The following is a 13,898-nucleotide window of genomic DNA, read 5'->3' on the forward strand; positions in this document are numbered from 1 at the left end:
ATAATGGATAATTTTTTTGAAGACTCTTTAGTGTGAAGAAAGGTACGTAAAGATACTCAAAACATTAAAATTGGAATGTTAAAAATTCACAAACTAAAATATGAAACGAAAAATTTTATATTTTCGTCAGAAAAGGTAAATATGCCACGGTTTTCATTGTAAGGAGAGACAATTATATCTCCTATGTAATGAAAACATAGGCGCCCCTCTTGGTTAGTTCGGGAACTTGGTAGGGCGTCGAACATAATATTTTTCAAAAACCTGGCAAAACTGTCCCACTTGGCAAAGTTGTCCCTATTTACAGTACCCAATGTGACCAAAGGCACTAAATGGCACCAAAGCTTCTTCAGCGCTCATTTAAACTCTTCAGCTGGTGTGATTCAATAACACACCTCCATCCATGGTCTACAGATTAGAGCGTCCGGTTCGGCTGTCTAAATTTTCGTCCGAGTTTGTCGGTTGGAGGAGGGAGCGGTAAACGCGTGAAGAGCAAGATCTCTGGAGAAAGTGCAAGGGTGGGAATTCCCATGAGCGATTACTCATTCCATTTTTCCGTTCCATTAACACCTGATGCGTAGACGTCTTGACCAAAAGTTAGAGCGTCGCGGGATTAAATCCGGATCCCGGCATCTCCGTCGAAAATCGTCAAGGAGCAATCCTCTATATTATTTTTACTGTATAGATACCTTTTTCTCCACTTATACCCAGCCAAACTCTACAAATGAGGTACCAAAATGCACAGAATTCGTCAGAGAACATGCAACGGCATATCTTACTTCCTAAATATTGCTATTGTTTCCCAAAATTGGTTTTAAAAAATGGCCCTTGATATTTCTCTTAGGGGATGAGGCGATTCGCCATCTTGACGTCACGCACTTGCTCCATGGTGCAGAGCAAACCTTTATTTCAGGATATTTAATTGATACCAATTTAGTTTCAGATACATATTATTATATTTTTTGCCATATAACGCGCTTTCAACATTATATTTTTTGCAATATAACGCCATTAAGGTTTCCTATGCGATGACTATTAACAAGGCTCAGGGTTAGACTTTGCAAAGAGCTGCCTTATTCCTGCCTGACCCTGTATTCTCTCATGGCCAACTTTATATAGCATTCTCTAGGGTAAGATCTTTTCAAAATATTTTGTAAATATTAAGGAAAACATTAAACAAGTATTAACAGAGGATAGTGTAATTACTTCCAATTTTGTGTTTAAAGAGGTCTTCTGACCTCAATTGGTACATGAACATTCCAATTAAATTTGTACATAAGACCCTGCCTTTTTCCTACATTTTAACATTAGAAACGCACCTATCCCTCTGTGGAGCTGTATTGAAAAGAGCGGGGGAAGCCCGCTGGGAGCGGGCGCATCACGCTCGTTTCCTAAATACCATAACTTCACAATGAGAGGGGGGGCCCGAAAATACCCGGACCTAAATCGCTGCGCGCGTCACTCTTGTAGTTTGGGAATATCCCACCGCATGGGTGAATTCCAGGGATGGCAAGTGAAACGAGACGAAAATGTTTAGTTTCGATTCGGAGGGTAACGAAAATACGAGGCCTATGTTAACAAAGTTTCTTTCCCGCAAGAAATTCAAATCAACAAGGTGTTTAGTTTCCACCCGGGACGGGACTTTACTCCCGGGAGGAAAACTAAATTAATCGAAACTATGTTGCTCCTAGTTAAATTTCGATACCAGAAGTTGAGTGGACGGGGATAAAAGAGAATAGTTTCGGCTCATTACGTTTGACGTACGCGTAGAGAGGTTAAAACATTGAGCTTGAAAATCGAATGGCCAGTTTTCTTTCACCGTTCTCCTATTAGCAATAAAAATATGATTACTCCATGCATCTAATGGTGGTAGGCCGAACCTCTAATTTCAAAATATTCTTCCCTGGACTCTTTTCCCCAAACAATATTTTCAAATCCTTCCTAAAATTCCTTCAAAACAATTCACCACTCTTTAACCCATAATCCCCCTTCTTATATTTAATTTATTGCATTCTCTTTAAGCTGTTAGTTATTTATTGAGGACAATATAAGAGAGAATAGTTTCGACTCATTACGTTTGACGCACGTGTAGAGGGTTAAAACATTGAGCTTAAAAATCGAATGGCCAGTTTGTGTTCACCGTTCTCCTATTAGTAATAAAGATATGAGTACCACATGCCTTAAGGCTTTCGTTTAATTAAGTTCAAATATTAATACTGTAACGATACCCCAGCCTCCACGCTCGCCAGATATGGTTCCTTTCGTCTTTTCTCTATCTCCAAAAATATACAGAACCTTAAAGAGCCGTCGCTTTACAAGCAGAGAGGGCATGAAAAACGAATCGCTGAAAGAGCTTAGGGATATCCCAAAGATCGAGTTTCAGAAGTGTTTCGAGGATAGGAAGAAGCGCAATCCAGTGCATAATATCTCATTTTTGAGGGCGAAAATGTTAATTTAGACGAATAATAAACAATTATTTCATAAAAACGAAAATTTCCGTAATTTTCTCAACACATACCTCGTATAACACGCATCCAGTCGCTCCAAAATTTTTGCAAGGAAACAATGCATAAAGGCCGTTTTACCCGGGACAAGCAATTTCGAAGATAAGAACTGCATTAATTTCTCATTATGGCGTGAAATTGCACGAACGCACGAATGTAATTAGAACAGGTTCAATTTTGCCATTTCGAGTCCATGCATTCTCCCGTGCGTTCTAACATTTCACCGCTTTACACGACGCAATTTTGACTGCGCCTTCGTAAACGTCATCGTCATTAGTCAAAAATCTTAAGATTTGTTTGACCCAGCTCTCCACTCCTCTCTCCCAATTTCCTAGCGACGTACTTCTTCCCTTTTACACCATTTATAACCTGTACTATGTGACTCATTCGGGGCCGTCCCTTCCCCTCCTTTCCTTCCACTTGTCCTCCTACGATTGTTTTCATAAAGCCATCATGTCTCATAATGTGGCCTACTAAGTAGTCCCATCGTCTACTCAAGGTTTTTAGAAGGCATCTCTTTTCTCCCACTCTTCCTATCACTACCTATTTACTTACACAGTCAATCCATTTTATTTTCATTATTCTTCGGTCTTCACCGCGTTTCGAATGCCTCCACTCTTGACTTCTCTGCTGCAATTACGTGCCTTGCGTAAAACGGCCTCAACGCCCGCGTTATGATTGAGAATTTTGGGTGGATGTTATTTCCGTTATGTTCCTCAGCTTTCGCTTCGTCCCCTCCGTCATCGGCTCTTCGTTTTCCTCCACACTCGCCTCCAACGTTTATTCTAGAAGCTCCCCTCCATTACAAACACCCGAAACCCGCACTTTCCCTGTCACGTTTCCGTGTCTCCAAGCTTTCGCTTTCTCTCGTGCGCGTTACGTGCGTGTCCCTCCACACGGACGTGCGGCTAAGCCACATTCCCACCACCGGAGTGCTGACTGACTGACCCGCAGCACCACAAACACCAAACACCCCGCCTTGACGCGTGTTAGTTGCATTAACGCCACTACACGGAGAGAAAAATTTGTTGTAGATAACTTACCAAACTTTTCGCAAAGAAATTTGTTTTCCGGCTTAGTAGTGACAGAAGAATTCACTGCTGCATTGGCAATTTGGCGTCCTCTTGACTTCTATACAGCTACACGAGCCAAAGCCATGTGTTCGCAGTCCAACCACATTGGCCCCGGTTACAATTCCGATTTGGTCCTCCAGAAGTCAGGCTTGTTGAGGTAGCAAATCCTTTTTATCAGCATTCAGTAGCTGGTTTAGTAAGTGTTTTGAAAATGTAACATACGATCATAGAGTTTGTACTACTATGGGAGGCTCTTATTAGGTAGCAGTAGCAGCCTTGATTTGCACCCGGTTCCCGCGCATTAAGTTGCACTCCAACTTTAGTCACTGAGAATCGGTGTCAATGGATTTGGCGTCAAATTCCCTTTCGAACTGCATGGTCCCGTGGTTACGGAATTCTACTCCGATACTAATATTCCACGATCGTGTCCCATCTGCGGTACTTTCTTTCATAATTTCTCTCTAATCTTTGAAATACGAACTGTTATTCATAATTGTTTTCATGATTTTCAATAAACATTTTGTTCCCGTGCGAGGAAATTCCTTTTTTGCACATGAAGCATCGGGTTTTTCCCATTTTTTCACGCGGAAGCTTCCTTTGAATTATTTCATTTCCGTGTCGCAAAACGGCGCATTTTAAAGATACAAGTGTACTTGGTTTCCTTTTACGTTTCAATATTGTATTGTGGATTCATTCTTAAAATTTAATCCTACAGGCGCCGCTATTTATTGCGACCGGCGGGAATCAATTTAACTGCGTGAGTGGAGAAATCCTAGGTACAATATTTATCCACAAGAATTTTGCGGCGCTGGTATTCGCTACGTGCGTGTCCCTCCACTCGGACGTGCGGCTATTCCACTTTCCCTTCCACTGGAATGCAGACTGACTGACCTACAGCACACAGAATTACTAACACCCCGCGTGGATGCGTGTTGCTTTCGTTGCAGCCACTTCCCATTCAGTACCAGTGGTAAACCAGCTATACGGAGGCATGGTCTACTCTGTTCTTTCCCGATAAAACAGTAAAACTCAGCACATCGGCGAGAAGGGCCGTGAAGGAAATAATAATTGTTGTAGTACAATAATAATTTATATCTTAATCTACATAATCCCATGCAAGTCACCTCTAGGGTGTTTGGCAAAGGGTGACTACTTACCAAAATGCAGCGTGCAATAGCTTTTCCACGTGCACACTAAATAGGTATTCGGTGGAGGGGAGCGACAGCTGAGGCCATTTGCGCCATGAGGGAAGGGTATGTAAGGAAGGGTGGAGAGAAACCCGGTGTCGGCATTAGCCTGCTCTTAACAAAAGGCGCCAAGGGGACCTCGGCTTAACGTCCCATCCGACGAACGGAGTGTTCTACTTGAAATGCCCTTCACACAATATTCAAGCGGGGTCGGGGATTCCCTGAAAAATCTCTGCCACCGCCGGGATTTAAACCCGAGTCCGCCAGGTGGGAAGCCAACACTCTAGCCACCACAAAGACCCGATCCCCACACACTATACGGTCACAAAAATATACAATTATGAAAATAATGCCAACACATTTATGAAAATGCTGTGAGCTCCCACCAAGCGTGTATTGCACCATGAAAACCGTGACTATAACACTAAGTCACTTACACAGAAAGCTAAACTTTGCCGATCGTTAGCAATTAATGTAATTATATACATACATGCATGGTTAGAATAATACAAAGAGACTATAGTGAAGAAATTAAGGTCAAGCAACACTCAAGGTGCGATATCCAGCAGCAAAAATCCTTCAAAGCGAGACAGATAGCGTCAAATACAGTAATTTGAGTGTTTTCTGCAATCTATCGGGATTAGGATCAATTAGGCATGCATTCGTAACGACAAAAATAAAGCTATGGTAGAATTTTTAAAGGATGCAATGTATTAAAATCGGGTCGGTACTAACAATATCTTAGCTTAAAATTGGCTCACTACTTCTTAGATTCAGAAGAATTAAAAATGATTGGTTTAATATAGGCTTCAATAACGAAATATTACAAGCAAATTCCTATGAAAAAATAATTCATGCAGAATATTAGCACTAGAATACAGGTTTAAAACATGCTTACGAGGAATTATAAACAGAGACTTCCGATTATTATAGTACATACAAAATTTTAACTCAAATAACGTAAAACGATCATTATGAAACTCGTTAATTCGACAATGAGCGCTTGGGGATCGTTGCACACATTAAAACTGATTGGGACAAAATCTTATGATATAAATTACTCCATTGACAAAAACACCATTACATACGCTTAACGGTGTGGAAACATGGACACTTCGGAAGGAGGACGAGAGAAGACTGGAGGCTTTCGAGAAGTGGGTGTGGAGAAGAATGAAGAAAGTGGACGGAAAGGTAGAGGAACGACGAAGTAGTGTACATGGTGGGTGAGGAGAGACAGCTTCTGGATGATATACGAAGGGGACAGAAGGTATGGATGGAGCGAGTTCTTAGTGAGGAGGGGATGTTGAAAACAGTGATGGAGGGTAGAATGTTGAGTAAACGAGAGAGAGGAAGGAAAAGAATAGAATTTTTAGATATAATGAAAGAAAATAGGCCTTATTCTGAACTGAATAGGGAAGTACACGCAGGAAGGGGAGACTGCCAGACTATGGTACTCCATGCAAACCTACGTTGACAAGGAACAGCCATCTAATTACAGGCCGATATCTTTAACGTCCATCTCTTGCAAAGTCCTTGAACACATCGTAGTCAGCTCGGTAATGAAACACCTAGACGCGCAAAACTATTTAATGGGAACTCAACATGGATTCAGGAAAAGCAGATCGTGCGAAACTCAGTGAGCGCTTTTCGCCCACGATATTTTAGTCTCCGGGGAAGACAACATTCCAGTAGACGCGATTTTTCTTGATTTCAAAAAGGCATTTGATAAAGTACCCCACGGAAAGTTAATAATAAAACTGAAATCTTATGGTCTAGACGAAGATGTCATTTCCTGGATTAGAGAATTTTTGAGCGACCGCGTCCAAAGAGTAGTATTAGACGGTGCAGTCTCCAATGAGGTTAGAGTCACTTCTGGCGTTCCTCAGGGTAGTGTCATTGGCCCACTCCTATTCCTTCTTTATATAAACGACATTGGCGAAGTAGTGCAGAGTAAGTTACGATTATTTGCAGACGACGCTGTAGTTTACAGAGAAATCCGTTTCAGCAAAGATATAGATGAACTAACGAATGACCTTGCTGCTATCCAAGCTTGGTGCGATGCTTGGCAGTTAGAATTAAATTTGGAAAAATGCGTCGTAATGAATTTCTGGAAGAAGAATAACTCCCTACAGCGTAACTATATCATTCGGGGCACGCAGTTAAAGGCAGTTGAATCCGTGAAATATCTAGGGGTTAGACTCAATAATGATCTATCGTGGAATAAACATATTCGAGAAATAACCGGTCAAGCTAATCGTAAAATGGGTTTTGTTAAAAGAATATTAGGAAAGTGCGACGACAAAGTGAGAGAAATTAGCTACTTTTCCCTCGTTAGGCCACATCTGGAATACGCTGCCAGTGTTTGGGACCCTCATGAAAAAGACTTAATAACAGAGTTAGAACGCGTGCAAAGAAGAGCTGCCAGGTATGTGAAAGGCCGTTACGATAGTCTTGTTACTGTAACTGACCTCTTAGATAAACTCGGATGGGAATCTCTGTCGGACCGTAGATTGAAAAATAGACTAAACCTTTTAGATAAATTCAAGAGCAGTGTCTTTTCTGACGAAGTTAACCATATCTTGCGGACGCCAACGTACTACGGAAGATCAGATCATATAAATAAAATAAGAGAGATACATTGCAGAACAGACAGATTCCGAATGTCATTTTTTCCACGATCAATAAGAGATTATAACGGAAGCAATAGAACTCGTAAATAGATTGCATGACTTGTAGTGTAGCCTACTAACCTATGTAAAACTTAATGCATGTTTCTGAATTTCTATTCTATATTCTATTTCTAACAGCATATAGTAGTATAGTTTGTTATTATGCGGGACGTTTTTTGGACGGTGTGGTGTGCATGTGGGAGTCCAAATGCATGCTGCATGCTGGTGATTGATCACCCCCTGCCAAACACCCTAAAGGTGGCTCGCAGGGTATTATGTAGATGTAGATGTATTTTGTTGAATGGTTAAATGTCCTATCTTCTCTTACGGCTGGTGTGAATACTCTAGCCATGTTGCTTAGTCAGTTAAGTCAGCACAGTGACTGACGTATATAGCTAAAAGAAAAAGCTACGTTTTAGACTATATCAAACCCAAAATTATTTTACGAGGTGAAGTGAAATAGCGGCTTGCGGGGTAATATGGAGAAGTTGACGTTGCTCCGGAAATGCACCAATGCTCAGGAAATCCTTTGGTAGAAGTATCCATTGCAAGGGCCACCCAGAATAAATTCTTCAGCTGAGGAAGGTATAAACGACTGTCGGGAAATTCCCCATGATACAAACAAGAAAAAAATGGGGTCGCCTCAGGTAGACGAAAGGGAAACTAAAAAGGGTCTGGGAAGGGGTTCTGAGAAAGAATGAAAAAACCCGGATCTAGCGGCTGGGAGGAGCTTATTGAAATCCTAGACTGGCATTCCTCAGAGCTGCGTCAAGTCAAGGTCACGGACGAAAAGGTTCAGACAGCTTCGAGCATCCGCTATTTCGTGCCTATGCTAGGTAGTTGTAGCTCTTATCGCATTTTACAGTATTCAAGCATTTGATCCATCGTCAGTCTTCGATTTGTATAACTTCCAGTGGTGCCAATTAGGTGAAGTAATGATGGCAGAAATGAGACTCAATTATCATACAATTGAAATACTTATGCGCAAAACTGTCTTTTATTCGTATGTTTCGACCGCATTGGCACTCATGAATTACCCCAATGGCGATTGAAATGATGAAATAATCGAGTCACTAACCTAAAATTCTTCAGAAACATCACTATACAATGGATATAAGAGAATAAAGAACGTCCTATTTATCTATTAGACCTATTTATCTATCAAGTTTCCTTCAGAACCGTCAGCAAGTGCGATTGTGGCTTGGAAATGCAGCTTCATATTTTATTTGTGAGACAATCATGGCGATGCCTGCCATTTCATACGAATTATTACGTTTGGATTAAAATTTCATGAAAATGATGAAAAGATGCGCATTAAGATATAAGATAACCGTATTCATTCACTCCAAAAGTGATTCCATCCAAAGGGGGGAGCGGATAAGTGAGAGTAGAATACAACCCAGAATAGATGAATCTCTTCTCTCTACGTGATCTTAAGGCCTGTTTACACGGTACATCAGTTCGTACAATCTAATGTCTTCATGCACGAACGCAAAAATGAACACCAAAATGCACCATTTAACCACCCAACTAGTGCGAACGCATGAACAGAAAATAGAACCTGTTATAATTTGATACATCCATTCGTACATGTTCCGTTCCGGTCCATCAAAATCGTACAAGCAATCAGACATTAACTCGCACGTGTGTATGTATAGTGTAAAGAAGCCTTTACTCCTTGGGCCATGTGCAACACATCAAAAGGCAACATTTTTCAGCCGCATCAGTATATTCCCTTCGTATCGATCTATTTTCTGTCCCCGTTTGTTTTGCTCTCATTTCTTAATCATCATTTCTTCATTTGGTCCCATCAATTCAGAAGTATCCTTATTTTTTCATGATTTCCATGCGGCACCTCTGTCGGCAGACATTCCTCCTATTTACTAAGAATATCTCACTCACCCAACCGATGATTTAACCCGTAGGTATATATAGTATACTGAGAATATACAGGTTAGAATTGAGTTCTTAACCAAAGTGGTGTGATACCAAACATTCGCACGTTCCTCTCAATACTAGGTGAGATGAAACCCAAAAGAAGCCGGAGATAACCTTGGAAAAGAGGAGGGATTATTGTTCCTAAGAATCCTGGGTTAAGTTTTCAGAATAAATTTTTATTTTAGATAATCTAAATTTTAGCTTTTACCTGAAGATAAAAGCACCAAATGAAGGAATTTCCAGCAGTAAAATCATTTGAAATGAGCGGGAGTCGAAGTTAAATGATTTTTTACTTTGAATGCCAATATCTCCCTTTGGGGTTATTGTCTTTGCAAAATTACGCGTGATGAGTACCACCCCCCAATAACAATATTCAAAGTTCGCGGTGGCACAAGGGAAGTAATTTCACCCCCTATCCTGCATTTGTGGTATTATAGGGGTGTAACTATGGCTGAGATAAGACAAAACTTGGTCAAAGCTCCACCCCTCACTTACCTTCGAATTGATTTATTAATTAGGTGCATGTTACGATACCACTTATCATAGCGTAGCTCGTGTAAGTTTTTGCGGAATTTTGATTAAAATTCCTAGGGTTATATATTAGAAATTATAAAAGATACGAAATCCTGAATAATCAGGAAGACGGGATATCCTTACGAAAGGTGACGGAATTTAGCTGTGAGATGGAGTGCATGGAAATCATGAAGGGAAATAGCCTACGTCCCAAGGACTGTTTACACGATACATTAGCGCGTTCATTTTCGTGTGGTACGTTACATTCAGACAAATTGATGTCTAAATCTATGAACATGAGGGTTAACTCCAAAATACTCACTGTAACTTGAGTGAATGCAAGAAAATAATATAGAACATTTTCTAATTTCATTCATGTATTTGTAAATGCTCTGTTCCAGTCCACAAAAATCATTCATGCAATCAGACATTAACTCATACATGTTATTATATCGTGTATACAAGTCATAAGATAATGGAGGCTATGTTAAGACGGATATATGAGGGAACGTAGTAACAGAAAGAAAATCGATCCTGGTGGATGGGATTTGCTGAAGTGGTAAAAATATTGCCTTCTATGTGTTCTTACAAGTGAGAGCAAGCAGAAAAAAAATATTCCTGAACATAAAATCTGGTAGTGCTTATTATATGCCATGCTCAAAAATAATGGCCATCTTCCTGCCAACCTAACAGAATAAAGTTCTCTAATGAGAGGGAGGAGAGAAACCCAGAGAAGAGACCGTGGCCTTGGAACAAAATGAAAAAAGAAAACTTGAAACGTGACGACCTTTCCGGAAGTGTGACAGCATATGGCGTGGAATGAATACTCCTTATTCGAGAGCTTCCACTTCCTAGACGAGCGAATGAGAACAATGGCTAATGCCACCTCGATAAAATGTATCACGTCATTTATTTAAAAAGAAAACAACAAAATCCACTTCTCAGACTGGATACATGTTTAATCCAGGTCTTGGTAATAAAGAAATCTAATAATAACATGCTTCTGTTTATTTATATGTAAGTAAAGTAATTTTATGAAATGTTAAATAAGTTCAATAGCCCTAAATAGATACCGATAGGTATATTGCAAATGTTAATCTCCAATGGAACTGAAAGGAAACAGCGCCGTTACTGTGAGTGACTCCGTACGCAATCACGGAAAATTTTGCTAAGATGGCAACACAAAAGGAAAAAATTCGCATTCAAAGTCAAAAATCATTTCACTTCGACTCCCGATCAATTCAAATGATTTTACTTCAGCAAATTTCTTCTATTGGCGTTTATATCAGAAAGTAAAAGCTGCAATTCAGCTATCTAATTTAATATCTAAAACGGCTTTTTCTTTCAATACACTGTGATGATTATTTCTTAAACTGGACGATTAAATCCAAAAAATATACCAAATCTCTTCTGATAAATGTCCTTTTAGTTTTTAGATTGTCTAAATAGACTGTTCATTATTCTGGTGTCGACATCAAAAGTTATCGTGAAATCGAAGCTTAAATTTCACGCAAACGCAAAACTTTACGCCAAGAAAAAGAGCACGAGCGATGATGAGACTGATTAGAGAAATTTTTGGGAGATAAATTCATTTTTTTCTTAGTGCTCCAAATATAATTCCAGTCATTTTAACCTCCTCGGCCAATGTATGTTGTGTACAATACATCGTCATTTGCATTATTTCACCACCTGGCTAAGAGAAATGTCGTTATTGCGACCAGTTCAGTGCGTCATATTAGTGATACTGTGACATATGACAGCAACATACAGAAGCATGATTCACAGTAGTCGCTAATGTTGTTTGCTAACATCTAATTAACCAGAAATATGTAGATATGTCCCGGGACAGAGTTGGTTAAGGAAGTACAAAAAAGCTATGAAATCTAAATAAAGGTTACGCAAGACTTGTACCTAAAATAATTACCTCTAATCTACAAAAGGCAATTACGCTTACTAAGGGGAGTTTACATACGAAAATTCAAGGAGAAAACTCGAGATTTTGACCCTTTCAATTAATTAGGTTCTAAAAATAATGTCGGTCGAGAATGAGACTAAGCACAATTTTCAGCTAGACGCCTACTTCAAAGTAGACTTTCCCAGCAGTTCATGGAGAATATATGGATTAGTTATTTTGGAATAAAATATTTACCTAATTTTATCAAAAATAAAGCAGCTGTGAGAATTCAACTGACTTTTTTTCATTGCCGTGGTTGCTATCAAAACTTTTTCAAATCGATAAAGCGAATTATAAGAGAAGATATTGGTTCTAAACTCACTTTCAGCTGCTACAAGCTTAAATCATTCCTCCGTAAAACAGCTCTGCCATGGACAGCAGTGTTAGTTCCATCATCAGCTTTTTTAACAACTTATTTCGAGAGTCAACCGTAGATTTTGATAATTTAATATAAATTTGTGAACTGCGTTACTTCTGTAAGAGCGTATCAAGAATTTGCATTGCCTTACTAACCTGATATCTTAATCTGACTGTCCTCGATTCCGTGCATAACTAGGAATTGCATCGATTTTGTTCGATGTAAGAACGGAGAGAATTATCATGCAAGACATTTGTTCGGGAAATATCCTTTAAGTTTGAGCTTTATTGCCCCCAAACACCCCATTACTTCGACCTTCATAGCACTAAAACAGAAATAATTGCAACACGGCATTCGTCACCATTTTTGGAGGAAACCCGCAAGACAATTTGACCAAATCCTAGGTTCTGTATTTTTCACGTGCATATATAGCTAAGGTGGCCATAAATGTTTTGGCCTAGACCGGGACCTCTCAGTACCGCGGGGACGGGTTCCCAGAGAAGTCCAAAAACCTCAAGTCTTACTCAATGGAAATAGGTTTGTAAAATAAAAACTAAGAATTTTTTTATTTTCGTTATTTGAATTTTTCTCCTTCAATGACAAATTTAATTTAATTTCGTTTTGGTTAGGCTGTCAGTGATTAATTAATCTGTTGTTACGAAAACATAATTCCTGCACGAAATTCAAACGAAATTCCTGCATAGTTTTTGCACGAAACCGGGGCATTGTGGAGAATTTTCAGAAACTGATGTGAGGCCCTAAAAAGCGGTAAAATGGTGACTGTCTCCGCCAAACCTGGACGTATGGCCACTTTATAAATGCCCCTTAAGCTAACAGCGCGCTACGTGAAGAGGGTGAGTTCTGCCATCATACACTACCTCGTTGAAAGATATCTTCAAGATAATATTTTTTCAAAACAGAGTCGTTCCGGATTTCACCGGCTAAGTCCTCTCGATCTCTCAAACGCTTTTCCCTTCGTCGTCCGCTTGATTTGTAGTAACATAATTGAGGTTAATAATCGAAGCCAGACGCGAGGACGGAAGGTGCGCAACAGCTGAGTCCAAAGAAGTGAAATTGGTCCGTGCAATGAGAGAAACGGAGGGCAAGGGGAAAGGCGACTAAGATGAAGGGGAACCGCAGCTCAGCTACTTGAGTAGCTTCCACCGGTTAGTAATTCATGCACAGAATAACTTGGATATAACGTCATTTGAGGGACCACACAATAATTGACGCTATATCAGAGTGACATTTTAAAAGGGTCACTTAATTAATTAATCAATGACGTAGAAGAAATAAAAGGTCACGATTTTTCATGAAATTCATACTTTAATGAGATTATTGGTGTAAATACGACTAAATTCATAAGGGAAAGTATTGTACTATTTAAATTTTATGCAAAAAAGTCATAAAAACGGAGTGTTTTTTCATGCAAATAATACAGTATTACGTGAAAGTATAGGCACAATAAAGTATGTTAGCAAAATTTCAAATATTACTTGAAGGTTTAAATGAATTAATACTACTAAAAGAAATGTCTAATTTTCTTTTGAACAGTCCTTTGCTGCTGGAGCCGGATTTTGTTGACGTTATATACGACTTTTTGTAATCTATTTACGATAAATCCGAGGATTTATCAATGCTTACACTTTACGTTTGCTGGGACTTAGGAACGAATGACGTTATATCCGTGTTGACGCTACGGCCG

This window comes from Ischnura elegans, chromosome 8 (genome assembly GCF_921293095.1).
Source record: "Ischnura elegans chromosome 8, ioIscEleg1.1, whole genome shotgun sequence".
NCBI classification, from domain to species: domain Eukaryota; kingdom Metazoa; phylum Arthropoda; class Insecta; order Odonata; family Coenagrionidae; genus Ischnura; species Ischnura elegans.